This window comes from Ictidomys tridecemlineatus, chromosome 5, assembly GCF_052094955.1.
Source record: "Ictidomys tridecemlineatus isolate mIctTri1 chromosome 5, mIctTri1.hap1, whole genome shotgun sequence".
Lineage (NCBI taxonomy): Eukaryota > Metazoa > Chordata > Mammalia > Rodentia > Sciuridae > Ictidomys > Ictidomys tridecemlineatus.
Genome location: NC_135481.1, coordinates 91,052,232 through 91,071,110, shown reverse-complemented (window position 1 = coordinate 91,071,110; position 18,879 = coordinate 91,052,232). Strand labels below are relative to the sequence as shown.

The 18,879-nt window shown below is 43.6% G+C and overlaps 1 protein-coding gene and 1 long non-coding RNA gene across 2 annotated transcripts in view; one reads left to right on the top strand and one right to left on the bottom strand.

Moving 5' to 3' along the window:
• The window catches only part of LOC101958822 (T cell receptor alpha chain MC.7.G5-like), a 265,877-nt gene that overhangs the window by 95,993 nt on the left and 151,005 nt on the right, over window positions 1-18,879 (top strand). The window lies entirely within an intron of this gene.
• LOC120886289 (uncharacterized) lies at window positions 5,328-13,900 on the bottom strand. The gene is made up of 3 exons (XR_005729165.2): window positions 13,775-13,900; window positions 12,293-12,403; window positions 5,328-7,784 (listed from the first exon to the last, which is right to left on the bottom strand). It is a non-coding gene; the product is annotated as an uncharacterized LOC120886289 (long non-coding RNA).

The following is an 18,879-nucleotide window of genomic DNA, read 5'->3' as shown; positions in this document are numbered from 1 at the left end:
GATATTCAGAAAAAATGCTCAACATCACTAATCATCAGGGAAATGCAAATTAAAGCCACAGTGGGATATCATCTCACACCTATCAGAATGGCTTTTATCAAAAAGAGGTAAGAAATAGAGAAGAGGTGGAGTGAAGGGACCATTGCACACATTGGTGGGAATGTCAATAGTATGAAAATCTATATGAAGATTCTTCAAAAACCTAAAAATGAGCTGGGCATGGTGGCACATGGCTCTAATCCCAGCAGCTCAGGAGGCTGAGGCAAAAGGATTGCAAGTTCAGAGACAGTCTCAGCAACTTAGCAAGTGCTAACCAAGTTAGCATAGACCTTGTTTCAAAATAAAAAATAAAAAGGAATGGGGATATGGCTCAGTCATTAAGTACCCCTGAGTTCAAACCCCAATACCAAAAAAAAAAAAAAAAAAAAAACTCTAACCAAAAGTGAAGGACTGGAGGTGCTGCTCAGAGGCACAGGCAGAGCACTTGCCTAGCATGCGTAAGGCCCTAAATTCTATCCCCAGCATTGGAAAAAAAAAAAAAAAACAGAAAAAAGAATAATTTTTACTGTAAGATCCAGTCCCTTCTGGGTAATTACCCAAAAGATTTGAAAACAGTATGTTAAAGAGATGTCTGCCCTTGCATGTTCATCACAGCACTTTGACAGCAGCCTAGTTGTGAAATCAACCTAAGTGTCTGTCAACAGAGGAATGGATAAAGACTATGGCACATATTCACAGTGGAGTACTTAGTCAGCTTTAAAAATGAAAGACATTTTGCCATTTGCAACAACATGCATCGGATTGAGGAAAATGTGCTAAGAGAAAAAGACAAACACAGCATGCTCTCACTTACATGTGTCACCAAAACAATCAAAGAAGCAGAGAGCAGAGTGGAGGTCACCAGAGGTGGGGACAGAGGATAGAATTCGATAGTAAGAGAACACAAAGACTCAGGCAGGGAGAAAGGTGGCTGGTATTTTTTCTTTTGAAACACATCACACAGCATGATGAATACAGTAAATAATATAGCATGCCTTTCAAGATCACTGGAGAGTAATTTCAAAACATAAGCATTTGAGGTGATAGATACGTAAATTAGCTTGATTTAATTATTCCACATATTCATAAATCATAACATCACTTTGCATCTCATAAATATATGTAGCCCTAATTTATCAATTTATAATTAAAATAAAATTGAAAAATTATATTCTGAAGAGTTTTAAATCATTTGGGGGAAAAGAATATTTAACATAAAACTGAATGCATTATATATTAAGTCTCTCAATAATGTAAGAAAATACCAAAACTAGACCAAAAACTAGAAGGAAATATCCAAAATAATATAATTGTCATCTCTGGGTTGTGGAATTTTGGATGATCTTCTTCCTTCATATTTTATAATCATATGTAAATCACAATTTTTCCTTTAATGAGCACTTACTTTTATAATGAGAAAATCATCTTTAATAAAAGAAATTTTTTAATACTAGGTTATGTGCCCTTAAAACATTCCTATTCTCTAAAAGTGAATTGTCTAACTTGAATAAACTTGTAGAAATGTCTCTAGAACACACATTCATATACTCCACCCCTCAAGTAAGAAGTTTCAAAAACCTACCACCTATTAGGTAAAGTAGAACTGCCTTTAATTTTTTTCTGAATTTAATTCTTTCAAACTTCAAATAAAGTTCTCCGTTATTTCTGTTCAGAATCACAAGCTACAAGCATAATCTGTTTGGTGAACCATTTTTATTCAAAAGTAAAATAAAGCTTTGTTTCCAAACCCGTTCAAAGGGCCAGAAGGCAGAGGATGACTAACTCTAGGGGACAGAGGGAGCCATCTAAATTCACTGCAGAATCATGTTTGGTCACAGTCCTCAAAAGAATTCAACTGCATGTAATAATTCTGAGCACCAGCTACCCCAGGCACTCCTGCTAGGCCATGAGGATTACCAGGAGGCAAGTTCAAAAGATGAGCATGACATCTAGCTGTAACAATTAATCTTGGCTTCCTGACATGCTTTTTTTTTAAAAAAAAAAAAAAAAAAAAAAGCCTATAAACAGAAGTATTGCTTTACCAATAATTTTTGAACAAAATGGAATAATTGTGGATGTTTCAAAATAATAATTGAAGATAATAGATAAACACTGTGTGCTCTCTGGGAGCAGAAAAACAAGAAAAGAGAACAAAGATGCTCCCTAGGAAATAAAATCATCCTAAGCACTGAAAATACCTCCTTCCCTTGCCCAGAAAGAGGGAGAGTAAGAAGAGGATCCAACTAGACAGCCTTAAACTTGCATTCTAATCATAGGCCTCTGTAGCTATGAGATCAGAGCACTCCATGGATCTCATTCCCACTCGTCAAATGATGGGGTGCACCAGCAGATTTTGTTTTCCAATTCTAACATCCCATGGGTCTGCGAGGAACTCCATCCTAGTTGTCCCCTAGATGCGCATGGAGACGTTGGTTTTAGAGAACCCAGGAGCCTCAGTGCTAAATGAAGACATAGTTCCTTGGCATAGATTTTTAGACACTGTGCAAAGCACTGCGTCTTTAAAATAATTAGTTGGTCCCTGGGCTGTCTCTTATAACTTTAATATTTACACTATGACAAAGTGAAAGTGCTCATTAGTGTTTGAGCCAAAGTAATACCATTCTTTTTATTCATTCCAATGAGCCTATTTTACATTAGCAAGAAAGAGCCAGAGAGGTAGAGGCCCATGGGGTATTTGCCTAGCCAAAATGGATCTCAGAAGGAAAAAAATTTGGAAAGCATTAGCCTGGGACCCTATGAGAAATGTATTCTTCCATCTGAACTCCACTGGGTAAGACAGTAATAAGTGACTCTTGACCTGCCCCTTCCCTAGTTCATCCCAGAGCTGCCCACAGTTCTCAGAGGTGCCAAATTAACTCATTCTCCAGCCACAGAGCCATCAGAGAGCAGAGTAGTAATGGTGTCTCTGGGTAAAGGGAGCGCCATATTTCCCTCAGAATAGGTGAAGGAGCTCAAGAGTCCACGTGTCCCTGGAGGACTGCATTTTCTTGGCTATGTTTTTCCAAACTGTGATGAATGTCCCTCCCTTCCACTTCACCTCCAGGGTTAGTGCTCTGGTTCTGCTTAGAATCCACCTAGGGCACTTGCTCAGTCAGTGGACTGGTGTGGATGCTTCTCTTCCAGGATCCACTGTGATCTGGATGGACGGAAACATACTTAGCAACAGGGCCTGAAGTAAGTGTTGTCACCGAGGGGGACCTTCATGTACTGGCGGCCCTTCATCTCTTCTGGTATATCCAGGGGAAAACCCACTCATGTTCACCAAAGGTTTTTGAGGATGGATTCTGTAAGAACTTCTTACTCTGAAGGGAATCCTCTTGCAAGGGACAATTCTGCTTTGTACTTCTGAGCTCCAATGGCAATCACATTCACGTCCACATAGATGGGCCTGCAGCAGAAGATGAAAACCACCTGCTAGAGACAAGGGGAAAGTTGCTTCTCTGTAGTTACAGGAAGAGGCCAGAAGGACAGCATGGCTGCTCCAGTTTAAGGTTTTTCTCTAACATCAAAAACTGAGCCTGATTTGAATGTGAAATTTTCCAGAAATCATCATTCAGGTCAGGATTGGCCTTTCCCATAGGTTAGCTACTTAAATGGTAGAATTTAATGCACACACAATTTCCTCCACAAAAAGAACTGCATCCCTACTAGCCTGCTGTGATATCTGAAATCTATCCATTAGTGACCACTTGGAACTCAGCCATGAAAGGTGTGGGTTAAAAGGCAAATTAGTTACTTGGAGAAGTGGCCCAGAGAACCCTTATCAACTCTTAATGCCCCTGGATTGCTGGAACGTCAGACTGAGAAATTAGGCTGAAGTCAACACGTAACAATAAATTAAGACTGGCTTTAGATGTTGCATATTTAATTTATGAAAATGGTAACATAAATAGGTGTTAACCAAGATGTAAATAGATTTTAGATCATTTGAATTTATATGACAGGTCTTTAGTATGCTATTAATGGAAATGAGTTTGGGGGAGAGAGTTTAACCTTTAAGATTAGTGTCAAGAAGGAAGCCTGTCTCCACTGGTGCCCACGGCAGAAACAGAACATTGGTATGATTCACCACAGATCAGGTTCATTTGCAATTCACCGTCAGTGGCCATATATGCTACAGAGAGCAAAAAGATCTGGTTTAGACTCTGTTTCTGCTGCTAACAAGGTGTGTGACCCTGGTTAGGCCACTTAAGAACTGTGAGCCTCAGATTCGTCATCTATAAAATTAGGCCGTGGAAAAGAAGTCTACATATAAAATTCATGTTCAGCTATTCCCTACTAAAGAATCTCTCCTTTCTTCCTCCATGCACATCCGTCAGGGAGAGGAGAAGGTTGATGGGACCCACCAAGGAGCTTCCACAGGCCTAGACCTATTCCTGAGCCATTGTGAGCTGTGAATTTGGGACACACATGTCACTCTCATACTTAATTTGTTGCTCACCTATTTGTGCTTGTTCACAAATTCAAAGGTATGGCCATTTCCTGGGTCAAAAAGGACAAACTTTGGATGTTTTCACATTCTTCTGTGTCTGACTGCCTTGTGTCGGAGAACCACCTTGTTGATTCAGACAGCAAGTTTGGAGAGGGCTTGGTTTCTGTCCATTGCATGGACTAAGGATGGTGCCAGTAGAGAACTGCACTCAAATGGGGGTATCATGACTGTGAAGCCATGGGTATGACGGAGATTTCTTATGAGACATCTCCCTCTCACTCAATCACTAACCCCTATGTTCTATAAAAACAAAATCAAACATAAGCACCTTCACAAAGGAATCTGGGCATGCTAAGTGACTCAATTCTATTTGTCACCCAGAGGGATCCCAGAGGCCTTCAGAGCCTGGCGGGAAACCTCTCTGTGACTCCCCCACATTTTTACACAAAGAAAATCAAATCCAGCCACAATAGTGGCAGAAGTCCAGAGGAAAACAAATTGAAAATGGGCAGCACATTGCCTGAGGGAACTGCAGGAAATGAGTGAAGGTGGGTCTCTCCTGGAGGGACCTTTCCTTTCTAAGCACCTGATCTTGGTTTCCAGTGAATCACCTGGTTGAGCCCTTTGCTTTCATTATAAGGAAATTGAGTTGCAGAAAGGTTCAGCATCTTGCCCAAGACCCAAGTTTAGAAAGCAGAGAGGTGGCTGAGAATTGCTTATGGGACCAACATTTCTTGATCCCAAAGCAGATGACAGTGTTTTCTTTCAGTGGAAGATGGAAAGCCCACATGACCCTATCCAGCCTAGAAAGCCTCCAGTCATTAGCAGTACAAAGTGAACCAACCAAAGACCCCAAGTTTACTTGAAATTCAATCAGAAAGGACACTAGGAGTTACAGCAGGGTGTGGAGGACTAAGAGTGACTTGGCCGTTCCCTGGTTACTACCCCACCCAGAGTGAAACCTTGGGCTTTGGATCCTGGTTCCTGTAGAAACTTGAAGCTGATGACCAGAATGACTGGGCTTCTGCCGCCTGGCGGGGAACCTGGAATCTTAGGAGTGGAACACCAGGGCCATGGGATACATCTGAGCAATCTTCAACTTCAGCACTTAAAATAAAGTGGTGGGTAGAAGAAAAAGGAGAAAAACTGGCCTGCCCTCTGCCCCTTTTTTTTTTTTTTCCAATACATGGTCATAGAAATTTCCAGAATTTTAGACCAAGATTCAAATGCTGTCTATGACCCTGTTTAGCTCTAAAACTTTGAGAAAGTTTTTTAACCTCTTGGGGCCTCCGATTCCTCCTATTTCATAAAATGGAAATAAAATACACACTCATTTGTGGATTGTGAAGGTTAAATGAGTCCATGTCAGAAGCTGAAGGTACATGCAGCAGATGTGAGTTTGGGGTTGAACAATCTCAGGGAAGAAGTGAAGGGATGGGGAAAAACGAGGAGGTGGAAAGTTTCAGGGCCGTGGTTCCCACAAATCCACATTAGGCTTAAAGTGACTCAACAGTTCACAAACTCACAAAATTCAGGAGAACTTTTCTTATTTGGGACATTTTCAGAAATCAAAAGAGAGAAAAGAAACCAAGATACAGAGACTGATCTTCAGTGCCAGCTTGGTCCCTAACCCAGGAACTGAGGGTGTTTGGAGGGCTACGTGTGTGGGTGATAAGGACAAGACCAAGGTGACCAGCCTGTCTAAAGCCTAAAGCAGCTGTGTCCTGAGTCCTGGTGTCTTTGGAGAAGCAGAAACTACCTGGCCCAACTGTTCCCTGGCATCCCTATCTCCAGGGTATAAGCCCCCAACAGTACTGGCAAAGAAACTGGACTGACAGTAAGCCCACTGAAGCCCGTCATGCCATGTGATTTGCTAAGATAAAACCCAGGCCCCAGGGCAGGGGAGAGGAAAACAGTGGGAAGTCTAAAGTTATACAATTGAAAGAAAAAAAAAAAAAACAGGAGAGAAGAGTCAAAGTAATAAAAGGTTACAACTCAACTAAACGAATCATTCCTACACAAACATTCTGAAGACTAAGTGAACATCATCATACTTTTTCTGAGCTCCTTCTGATCAAATCCTTTGCTGTTAAAGGTTATATTCCTGAGGAGTTGATTCGGAAGCTTCTTGCTCTTGTCAGTAAACATGGGAAGAAGCCAAATCTGTGTAAATTTAAATTACATGAAGTCTTTCCCCCAACTGTCTAGTCTCTTAACAGCCCTCTTCACTGAGTTTTGTGGTGATGCAATGTAAATATCTTTATCATAGCGGCACAGACTTTTGAAACTTGGCATAATAGGATTTCTTCCGCCCGGAGCATATCAAAGACCATTGCAAACCAGTCTATGTTAACTTTCAACCAAGACTAAATCAAAGGATCTTTTCTTTGTTTCTAGACTACTTCTAAATGGCCAATAGTGTCCTCTCGGACCATCCCTAACAACTGGGAACCAAGAGCCTGCCCAGTCACCAGGGATGAGGGGCACCTTGGGGGCAGCAGGCAGAAAATAGGAGGACCTAGCGTGCAGGCATCTGAAAGCAACTGAAAATTAACAGGTATTTATGAGAGAAGTGACTGAAGATGGAAACAAGGAGTCACAGTGATTTGGGGGTTTTGTATTCTATAAAGTTTGTGTTGAGCTGGTGTTATAACTTTGGGAAATTTTAGGATTTAGGATTTATCTCTATAAACCTAGTGCTACTACAGTGTGAATTCCTTGAATGAATAAACATGTTAATCAATCAATGAATGGTAATCCTGAGGAAGGGATTTAATCTATTGCAGGTCAATGGGTGGGGTCATGGAAGACTCCCCTGTGTCTCCTGTTATCATCTCTTTTTTTTTTTTTTTGATTGGTGCATTATAATTATACGTATTAGTGGGATTCATTGGGCCATATTTATACATGCACATAGCATAATTTGATCAATTTCATTCTCCAATACATCTCCCCTTCCTGTTTTCTTCTGATCCAGGGAGATGGCCAACCGCTAGAGTAGTGTCCTTGGGGTATGGAGACTACAAGGCCATGCATCCTAGAGAACAACCGCAATTCCTGGAGCAGTTTGACTCATTTACTCCCATAATAAGCTCCCAGATGTTGCCCCTCTGGTGATCCATTCCTTCGCGGAGCCTGTGCTTCACATGCCAGACGTGTTTTCACTTGGAGAATTAATACTTCCTTGACTGTTGTGCTCCTTCCTCGCTTCCTTCTCTAAAAATAAGATCCTGATGGGCTCAGACTGTGTCACGGGCTGCTTCCTGTGTTGACTTCACCACATTTCCGAAAGCTGAGTACATATGGAAGAATGAATCAATTAATAAAATTAATGAGTGCATGCCAAAGCTTAAAGAGAAGGACATTAACTGCTTGGTTTAATGACAAAAAAAAAAGCATCATTACTCTTTGTGTCTCAGTCCCCAGCCCAGAGGTACAGTTTCCATCCTCTTCTGCGGGAGCCCACAGTGATGTGCAGGCACCTGCAGCCCGTGCATAAACCCTGCAGCTGGCTTGTTCCCCGGCTGCTCTTCACTCACCACTCTCACGACCTTCAATGACAAGTTCAGCTCTTCACATTTCATGGCATTGTCCACCCTGGGAAGTGTTTCACAGCTATTCCAAGCCCCAGCTGATGAATGAGGACTGGAAACACATTCTGATGCCATCACAGACCACAGAGCAAGTGTCAAACAAGCTTGGTCCCAGGAAACGTGAGTAGCGAACTGAGACAGTGACTGAAGTGAGTTTCTACTTCCAAGACCTTTGTAAGGAAACTGGAGGGCAGCTGGGAAAGATCCAGGGACCAAAAGAAGGAGCCAAAAGACCCTTCATGCTCAGTGTCTTTTTCCCTCCCAAACTCTCGATATAGTAGGAGAGATTTCTGCATGGAATGTGAGACTTTGTGTATCTCCAGGTCAAGGGATTGACCTTGGCTGTTTCCAGGACTTTCCTAGTGGGCCAGATTTTCATGTTCTATATTTAAACTCTGGAGGGTGGACAGAATTGCAAGAAAATCCAAAGGATCTCTCGAAAGAGGGGAGAGAGCTGTAGGGCTCCAGGAGGCAGTTCCATGTCAGGAGATGGGTGACAATCCTCAGCTGATAACAAGGAATCTGGTTTTGGTTTTTTGTGTGAACTATCTTCCTCCTGTTTCACCAGAGACCAAGACTTTGAGCCAGGTTTCTGAAAACGCCAATGCAGAAAAGACAAGTGGCCACTAGATGGCAGCAGATGGCAAGGAACGAGAGCCGCAGGCAGGATCAGGGAGAGTTGGGCTCCAAGCCCCTCCATTTTGCTTTACATCTTTAATGAGATATGTGAGGAAAATGAGTCCCTTACATGCCAGACACAGATGCCACAACATATGGAGAGATGCCGCACAGCAATATTTCTCTGGTTATTAAACAGGAGGCACCTACCCACTCATTCACTGCATTGTCATGCAGAGTTGTCCTTTATGTCTCGGGGTACTGTTGTTGACAAGGTAGTGACAGGAGAAAGTGGGTGACAAGACTCGTGTAGGGGTGTGGGCCTCTGGGTTCAGGGGGCAGCACCATGCAGGGTTGCTAGCCAAGGAGGGGCAGCCCAGCAGGAGTGGCGTGGTAAGGATCCTGAGTGGCTTCTTCTGCCAGATTCCTTCCCAGTGGCATCTGCTGCTCTCTGATCTCCCTGGCAGACCTTGGGGGCTCATTTATTCAGAACCCCCATTACTACGAGACAGCTCTGTGGTCTGACCGTCCACCACAAACCCCAAAGAGGAAAGGGAACCCTGGGCATTTTTAAAGAACAAACCACACTTTGCGTTCTGGGTGAGTAAAGAGAGATAGCATGACTAGAGTGAATTCAGATGCACAGAGACAGGGGACCAGCGTTTCCATGCTGACCCAAACAAAAGGAGGGAGCCCAATCCTGCTGACTGCATGAAATACTTCCACTTGGAGGACACAACCTTGCTGGGAGATGGTTACCTGGCAGGTTGTGCTGTTTTCCTGCTCCCATTTTCCCACTCCCTACACTTTCCTCACCCCAACTGTCTGTCTGTCCATTCCTTGTTTAATTATCCCACCTCCCAAACCCAGGGACTTCTCAATGCCTTGGTGGTAGCTGAGGAACAGAGAACAGGTTCCTCAGGCCAGAGACCATGCTGTCATTAACCTCAAAGACCAAGGTGCCCAGGACTTCTCCGAGTTACTTGCAAAACCCCTCAACAATCCTGAAATGTAGGTAAATAATGCAGCCATTTTTCACACAGAGAAACTAAGGTGTGAAACTACGCTCCTGATTCCTGCCTCTTTCCCATAAATTTGTCCCTCTGTGAAAAAAACAATACCAAAATTCACCCCGCCACTATTTGCCTCCCCTTTTGGAGTAGGACTTCATGTGCTAAAAATCCACGCTTGTCTGTGTGACCTAAGACAGTTCTCTTAGCCTCTCCGGATAATGACTGAGTCCCCTTCCAGCTCAACCATCCTGCAGCTTTAATTTCCCAAGCCTCTGCCAGCCCTCCAAGAGTGTCACACAGGACACTTTTCCTACAATAGCCAAACTCAATAGGAGCAAACAGAATTTCCTCCTCCAGTGAAGAAGAAATGGAGTCGTGGCTGGAGTCTTGTTGACATCCTTTGTCCTCTGAGTGAGGCAAACAGGGAGGCCTCAGATGTCATTGACACCAACAGTAGGGCCTGGAGGTGGTCACACTTATGTGCAAGGACCACGCAGAGATGTCCCTGTGGGTGGTGGAGATGCCTAGTCCAAGATTGGAGGATGTTTTAATAACTATTTCTCAATAAAGAGACCTATTATATTCTGCACAGGGGTCTGGGGGCAAATCCAGGCCTCCCAGGAGGAATCCACTCTCACCCATAATGGGGGATTGGTTCAGCTCAGCTGCTCTGACAAAGGACTGAATACAGCGTGCAGTGGTACAGGCAGCTCCCCGCTGCTCCATGTGAAAATGACTCACAGCAGTTATGAATATCAAACCTCCTTTGATGTGTTCCCAGACATGAGGAACAGCCAGGAGGAGGAGGTGGCCTCTGGATGCTGGCTCTGTGGGGTGGTGCATCGAGGCCTGGACACATCTGGCACCATCCGGAAACTCCAGGAGAAATTCAGGCTGGGTAATTACCCAGGACTTCCTGGGATAACAGAGCTCTCTTTTATCCATCTCTGTCTTTCAGTCTCCAGCTACAGGGGAATTAGATTCTCCAAGAAATTACAACCTGCTTCTATGCTGTCACCTTTCCTGAGGGGATAACAATTCACATGCCTGAATAAAAGTTGTTTTATTGAGCACAAGATGAATGCACCCCCTCACTCCGCGTCTGTGCCAATTGCTTTAAAGCCATAGACCTGGCCCCAGTCAGCCAAGCAGAAGGATTTTCCCCTGTAATGGCTATCTCTAGACTCTCAGCCTTTCAAGTGGCTGCATGGTACCTTGTTCTCCTAATAGGTTCTCAATGATGATTGAATACAAAGCCTCCAAGTCTCTCTTGTGTTGGCGGCTCCCGAGACTGGGTCAATCACAGTGGTCCAGAACATAAGACAGAGGTGTGCTGATGGTCGGGTGAGCATCCAGGCCCATAGCAGCAGAGGAGGGACAGCCACCGCCACCCCTTGCCTGTTTCAGAGAAAGCCTATTTATATGCAGGGGTTCTCCCATTCTAGGCAGGGTTCAGGAGCATGTTGGTCTCTGGTAACTTGGACAAAGTCCTTACATTATACAATCCAGTGGCAATGGAAGAGAATTTGTTCAAACCCATGCTTTCACACTTTCCTTATCTGGGCTGGGGATGTGGCTCAGTGGTAGAGCACTTACAAGCACGCGAGAGACCCTAGGTTTCTCGAGGACTGCAAAACAAAACAAATAAAACATGTCTTCCTTTTCTGAAATGAGGCTGATTCTATTTTGCATTTAAGCTAGGATCTGACTGAAAACTGTTATGAACCCACAGAGATCTGCACACACTCACACATAGAAATAATATAAACAGCCATTATTTACTGAGCACTGATCCAATGCCAGACACTGTACCCAGTCCTCCATGAGCATCCTCCCCCCGAATCCTCACAAACTTTCTGTGTTTGGAGGAATGGGGAGAGGTGTTGTTATTCCCAGTTTACATATGGCAAACTTAAGGCTAAGAAACTTTCCTAAGATTGAACAACTAGAGTATAAGAACTTGTACTCAGAATACAACAGTTACTAATAGGGCATTATGTAAAAATGTGGATGTGTGACCGACGTGATTCTGCAATCTGTATTTGGGGTAAAAATGGGAGTTCATAACCCACTTGAATCTAATGTATGAAATATGATATGTCAAGAGCTTTGTAATGTTTTTGAACAACCAATTAAAAAAAGAAGAAGAACTTGTATTCCAGATTGTTGGATTCTAAAGCATCACCTCTTCACCACTGTGCTGGGGTATGCTTATCAGGTGCTTACTACACTTGAGGCACTAGGAGAAAGAGCAGAAAACACACAGGTCTTGAATTCACAAAGCTTCAGTTTAACCACACATCAGTGCACAGAGAGTACACACACACACACACACACACACACACACACACACACGTTACTATAACTTACTAATCCAAGATTGGAGGATGTTTTAATAATTTACTATGTCTTCCAAGAATCCTGCAACAAAAGTATCCATCCTTCCTCAGTATCCTGCCCTTAGAACTCCTGACCTTGTATCACATGTTGAATTGTTCAAATTGGTAAGGTCAGAGGTCTTCTACAGTAGGTCTTCAGCTGTTTGAACTTTATGGGTAACATGTGAGCAATCTCACCTTTCATACATTCTGCTACAGTTATCCAGCTCCTAAACTGGTCATGGTTTGTTACATTTTCCATCTTGGTTTGGGGAAGGAGGCCGGTGCCTCATTAGGAGGTTCTTCTTCCTGCCAAAGAGGGTGTAAGCCACTTGAGAAAATAAAGTCTAGAATAATTGGTGAAGAACAAAAGACAAAGTCAGAATTAGGTTTAAAGAACTGGAGGCCCTGAGAGGTCCAGTCCACAAGGAGCTGGAGCTAGACCACTAGAAAATGGCTCCTGTGGTTTATTTAAGGGGGTACATCAAAGGCAGGGGTAAGGCTCCAAGGATGGAGTCTTGCTTCCTGACATCTTGTAGTCAGCAGATTGATTGGTATCTTGGCAGGTCACACCCATCTCAGAGGGGCTGTGTGGCTGCAGCAGGTCGCCCCATCTCCAGTGCTGTGTGGGACCTGGCATAGCTTGGATAAGGCTCACAATGTCTCTGGGCAATGAACCAGAGGAAATGTCCACTGGAAATTCCGACACCAGATTTCCCTATTCAATTAGGCTGCAATGAGTGATAGGCCACACACAGCCCACGGATGGCTCACCACACTTGGTCAAGAAATTTCTGGGACCCTTTTCTCTATCTTTTTGGGCATACAGAGCAGAAGACCAATAGAGACAAGAGCAGGGACAGAGAGAATTTCAAGCTTGTTGAAGGTTCAGGAAGCCAAGACATAGGTCAACTAGAAGGAATAAAGCAGGGGAGGACGGGATGCATGGAACTCCATTGCCTGAGAAAATGGGTGATGAGATATCTATGGACACTGTGTGCTAAGGTGAAACGGAAGGGGAGAAACAAACATTACACTAGTTGCAGACCTTGCCAAGAGCAGATTGTCTGCCAAGAAACTTGGCACAGTTTCTTCAGCCTTGACTCATAGATACATGATCTGAGAGATAGAACAGTATTTTACCATGCTTAGCATCTTCCAGTGACATTGACCCAGTTGTGTGTGGGGGGTGGGGTGGGGGTTGTGCTGTTTTGAGGTTAAGAAACTTCTCTTTGAACTGGAGTTAGTGGACCACCTACATATAAGACAGAGGAATCTGAAACCGTTTATGCCCCAGGAGGAATGTGAACGTACCTTCTTATGGACTCGACCCTTTTGAGAAAAACCTAATGGAAGAAAAAAATTCTTTACACCCAGAATGTTTGCACCCAATTTCATTTCAGAAGATTTGTGTTCCTTCCTGGACTACCCATGAATCTAGAAGTCGTCATTCTAGATCACATTTTTCTCTCGAGCCTTGAAAAGGGAAAACTAAGAAGACTGAGTGTTCGGTCCTAGGAAACCCCTCCCCACACTTCCACCAAAGCTTCAGTTTCACCCACACTGTGCCTTCTAATCCCCAAGGCAACCTGGTCACCTTGTTTGCCAGTTAGTATTTCTCTGGACAAAAACCAAACTGGAAAAACAAACCGGTCTTTGATTCTTTCTTTCTATGCATACCTCCTAAGGTGGCCAGTCGTTAGTGAATCCTAATCTTCATGGAATAGTTTCCAGTTCTGTTTTCCCAGCCTCCATCTGGGGAAGCCATGCCAGAGCCCCCTCCTTAACCCACAGGCAGCCTTCTCATAACTTAACTCCAGGAGTTTGTGGTTCCTATATTCCTGCACTTGACCACTGGAGGGCAATGCTGGACCGGCCAAATCACTATAAGTGAACCACTCTGTCTTTGTCCCCACCTTGCCCTATAATTTCAGGATGCAGCTTCTTGTTGGAAGCCAAAACCAAAAACCTTTAAAGCACCCGTAGGCTTGCAGCACAGCGAGGAATGCTGCAATGCCTCCCCCTCACCTGGGAACATAGAAATAAAAGGCAGTTCGCTGGAAAGCAGATCTGGCTCCATGGGTAACACAATCCCTTGGGAAAGAGACCGGAGAGCTTGCCTAATCATGTCATTAACCAGGAGAACTCTCTCTGCAAGGAAATGCAGAGTCCTACCTGTCTCCACCCACACAGTTGTGAGCCCTGGAGGAGAATGTCTTAGTAAGTTCTCCATTCCCAGGAATAACCCCAGTACTGAGCAAAAAATACTGTTGGATGGATGGATGGATGAACATACATGTACAAAGTGGAATTGGAAAGTTTAATATTGGTGGCTGTTTTCCAGCTCTTAATGCCATCTAAAGTTTAAATCATGAATCAATTGCTGTGAGTTCTTACTCTCGAAACAGGTAAGGATGGTCAGGTTGTTAGGTTAAACCAGCGGTTGTCATTGTACAAATGTTATTTCAAACACCATTTCAAAAATTTGGATTCTCCTATTTTTAGGCAGTCCTTCGCTGTGTTGCCCTTGTGTCCTCGCTAGCCTGGGGATTATAAAACACAGGCACCTTTTCATTATAACCAACTTAGAATACCCTACAGCCTCCTCGTCACGTGGAACATGACGTACGTCCCTGAGGTGATCAGTGTGGCTGCGTGCCCCTCGGTGGGGCCCATGGAGCTTGACAACTCCACTGAGCCAGAGATCTCCTTCAAGCCACCTGGTGTCATCTCATGAGACTCTTCTCCAAGCAGCTGTCCCCTCTTCCTTCATGTCATGTATTCCAAGGCAGCACGGACACAGCCTGCCCTCCTCATCACTCAAAGCATATTTAAATGTTTCAAGAAAGAAAACGGAGCATGTTTTGAGACCCCAATGCAAGGAGAGATTCTCCCTGTCTCCCAGCAAGCTTCCACATAGCAGCAACCTGCTCAGTGCTCCCTGTAAAAGTCTGTGGGCCTCTTCACATCTCCAGGCACAGAAAGCCTTTCTTTTCATTCTGTGACTGGCTCTTTTCCTGCCCTCTGCTGATTGGTATGTGTGTGTGTGTGTGGGGGGCATCCTCAAGGGAAGCTATGCACCTGCTCTTTCACTGCCCCCGGTAGAGTCTGACCTTCATGGCCCCAACAGAGAAAATGGGGTGTTCGGCTGTGTTTCAGGTCTTATAATATCACATACCAATATCCCTGAAAAATTCCCATGTGGGGAAAAATATGTCTTTCATTCTAACTAAAAAGACAGCATTTAATTTTTCTTAGCAGAATACTCACCATCTCAGCTTACTCCCTCTGTGTCCACCTTTATAATGACTTCATAGTCTCCAAAACAACGAGTGATTTTTTTTTTAAGCTGTGAATAAATTCATTCTCAACAAAAGAAGAGTGTTCTAAATTCCATCCATGGTCTTTACTCCAACTACAGAAGCCCAACACAGTCAGCAGTCTTCAAGAGCAGTTCTGCTAAAGGGAAAAGACAAAAAAAAAAAAAAAAAAGAAAGTCCTGCTTTTATAAGATACACTCTGTTTTAACAATTTCTAACTTAAATCACTCTTTACAGTTTAAGCCTAGGTCCTCAGAGTACATGGTCCTCATCCTTTTCAAAAAAAAAAAAAAAAGGCTGGGGGAAAAAAAAAACACAACCTTTGACACCTTCTCTAAGAGCAGAGATTCAAAAAAATTTCATTCTAAGATAGCATTTTTCTATCACTGTCCATGGAAGGCAGGTTGATCACATATTAAGCATGTCTTAGACAATGACTTTCTCACAACGCCTTAGTGTGATTAAGGGATAGGCCTCTAGGGTGAAATCTCTGTTCTATACCTATAAAAAAAAATAGGGAAATTTCCATGTAAGAGGAGATTGACAGAAAATACTGACTCCAGAGGCATGGGGTGCCTCTGAGGTTAGCTCACTGCATTCAAATACAGCCCTGCCACAGGGCTCAGATTTCCAGGTCCAGATCTCTGGTGGGTGAATGTTGCCTGAGGCCTTGATGCCAGGTCTGACATCTAGATTTGACATTGATGGCAGGACACAGACCTCCCGCTTTGTGATTTTGAAAAGCCCGAATCCTCCCCAAGTTTTCAACCTTGGCCGTGACATTCACTTTGGCCCAGGTGAGAAGTATCTGAGGTTGCTTACCTTGAAATCATAGTCCTTTTATAATACTTCACAGTCAAGCGACCCTGGTTATCAATTAAGAGATCTAATTTTTAATGCCGCTATGGCAGAGCAGGAAGTCTTGGTTAGTCCTTTCAAGTTAAACACACTAGATTACTCTTTGGGGAAATGACCACCCTATGCAACCTTGAACTTCAAAGACCCCAATAAGGACAGTGAGCCCAAAATATTGCTAGTGATTGGACCTAGGTCATTTGGTTCATCTACCGGAAAGTACCTACGGAAAGGTTTTCTTTCAAGTTCCTTTCAGAGTCCAGCAGTTTGCCCACAGGGATCAGGTGAGACTGCTCTATCAGCTAGCGGCGCCTTGAACAGAATACACTGGCAGTCCCTTGAAAATCCATTCCCTAGGAAATCTACTGTTTAGAAATGAATCTTTCTATGCTGTGAGAGAAAGGGATGCATTTATTTTCCAAAGGGAGTCATATACAGACCTTCATATCACCAATAATCACTTAAGAAATCTAAAGTCACACCTTGATAAATGTTGGTCAGAGTGTGATGCACAGTTGCTCAACAGAAGGAGAAATTAGGTTGGTTCAGGACTCTGAAAAGGCTCCTTAGTAGACATTCTAGTCAAAGAGACTTAAAGCATGAATGATTTTGATGAATGGAGAGAATGAAGAAGACCAAATCAGGCAGTGCACCCTGGGCAAAGAAGGCACATAGAGTCATGTTTGGGGACTATGTTTCCCTCTATGAGAATGAAATCTGCATTCCCTGGGGGAAGAGTAGCGGCAGGAGCTGTCAGTATGTCATGGGAGAAGAGATGTTTCCACAGAAGGGCCTAAGGTGTTCCAGAGGGGAGGGGGAATTTGACTCAGTAACAGCAAGGTTCTTGGCATACATGATGGAAAAGAAGTCTGGCACCAGCCAGACAAAGGTATAGACAGAGGTTTATTTAGGAAGTAAATACACACTCAAGGAAGAAAGAGGGTGATGTGAAGAGTGAGAAGACCTTCCTTGCATTGGGGTACAATATTTAGAGAAGGGCTGTATCAGGGGCCAGTCTGGAGGTAGAGCCAGGATGGAGCTGCACAATTTTGCACCAGTTTTCCCTGCACTTTCTCCCTCATTTTACAAGGGCATGGGCCAAGGGCACATCACTCAAGATTTACAACAGTGCTTTCTGCATCTCAATGGCTCATGGAGGTTCCCTTTAAAACTGTTTCTCTCTCTCTCTCTCTCTCTCTCTCTCTCTCTCTCTCTCTCTCTCTCTTTCTCTCTCTCTCTTATCCTAAACCCCTATCTCAGGTATGTTCTGATAGGGAAATGGCTTGTAAACCAGGCTAAGAGACACAGATTTTGTTCCACAGAAATCAGCGGTATAAAAAATGAGCAGAAATCAGCAGTATGTTAAAAGAGACATGCTTAGAAAATGTTTCAGAAAGATCACTATGGGAAGATGGTCTGAAACCGAAAGCAAGGAAGTCAGACATAAAAGCAATGCAAAATCTAGGGTAGACTTTGAGAAGAATCAGAGATAAGGACCTAGAAAGAGGAAACAGATTCAAGAAACACCTCAAAAGTAGGCGCATGATATGTGGGAGTGAAGGAGAGGGAGAGATGATCTCTTCCTGGCGTTCTGATTATGTGCTGAAAGATTCCCCAGTCGCTACCCCAGGTCTTGCCAATAAAACTAATGCCCACTCACTCTGAACATTAGACAAGGTGTCAATCCTTCCAGGAATGTTTCTGTTTTCCTATGGTCCAATCTCCAAGGGCAGAATCCTAGGCACCTACACGGCAGGGGTCTTCGTGGATCCCTCAAAGCCACTACATAGTTCACTGCTGTTTCTCTTATTTATAAACCCAGTTGTGTGAATAAGTACAATGGTAGTTGTTCTTGTAACTATTTGATAACTGTTTGAAAGTGAAATTTAAGCTGAACTTCTATATTCTTTTTCTTTGATAAATTCTCTTTTCTCCTCTCTCTTCAGGTTGGCCAAGCAAACCAAGACCCATAGAAAATCTGACATAAATCTTTGACCTCCCCATTTAGTTACAGACCCATCCCATTTACTGGAACATTCTGCCAGCACCTGGGACAGCCTTCCCGAAGAGTCTTGGGTGGGCCTGTCCAGGGCTGCCCTGCAGCACACATATATCTTTCCAGCCAGCTCCACTGCCCCAAACATCATTCATATTGCCTCTGGAGACCCCTAGTTACCAGTGGCACACAGCCACCACCAACCTTCCACCTCCACATGTGTCTGCATGCATCTCTGTGGCCACAGTTGCCCCCAACCCTCTTTTGTGTTGCCCTAGGACCAGGCATCCTGGGGTGGGTGTCTCCTTGTTTCTTTACCCATTATCTTTAAAGTTCTTCATGAGAGCGTTTTGCTGAATGACAGTCTTGGGAGAGACAGAAGGAAAGAGATGAGGAGAGAGTGCAGCAGAGGTGGGAGTAAAGACTTTGAGAAAAGCAATAAAATAGAATCTTTGACCTCTCAACTACCGAGATAAGATTGGTCCTAAAGACAGTTTTTTATTAATCCTAAATTAAAACATTCCAGAGTCTTTGCAGACACAACAAAAAAGAAACCATTGCATAAAAGATGCAGTTGCCCTCACAGTGGGAACAATTGCAGCCAAGCTGATTCT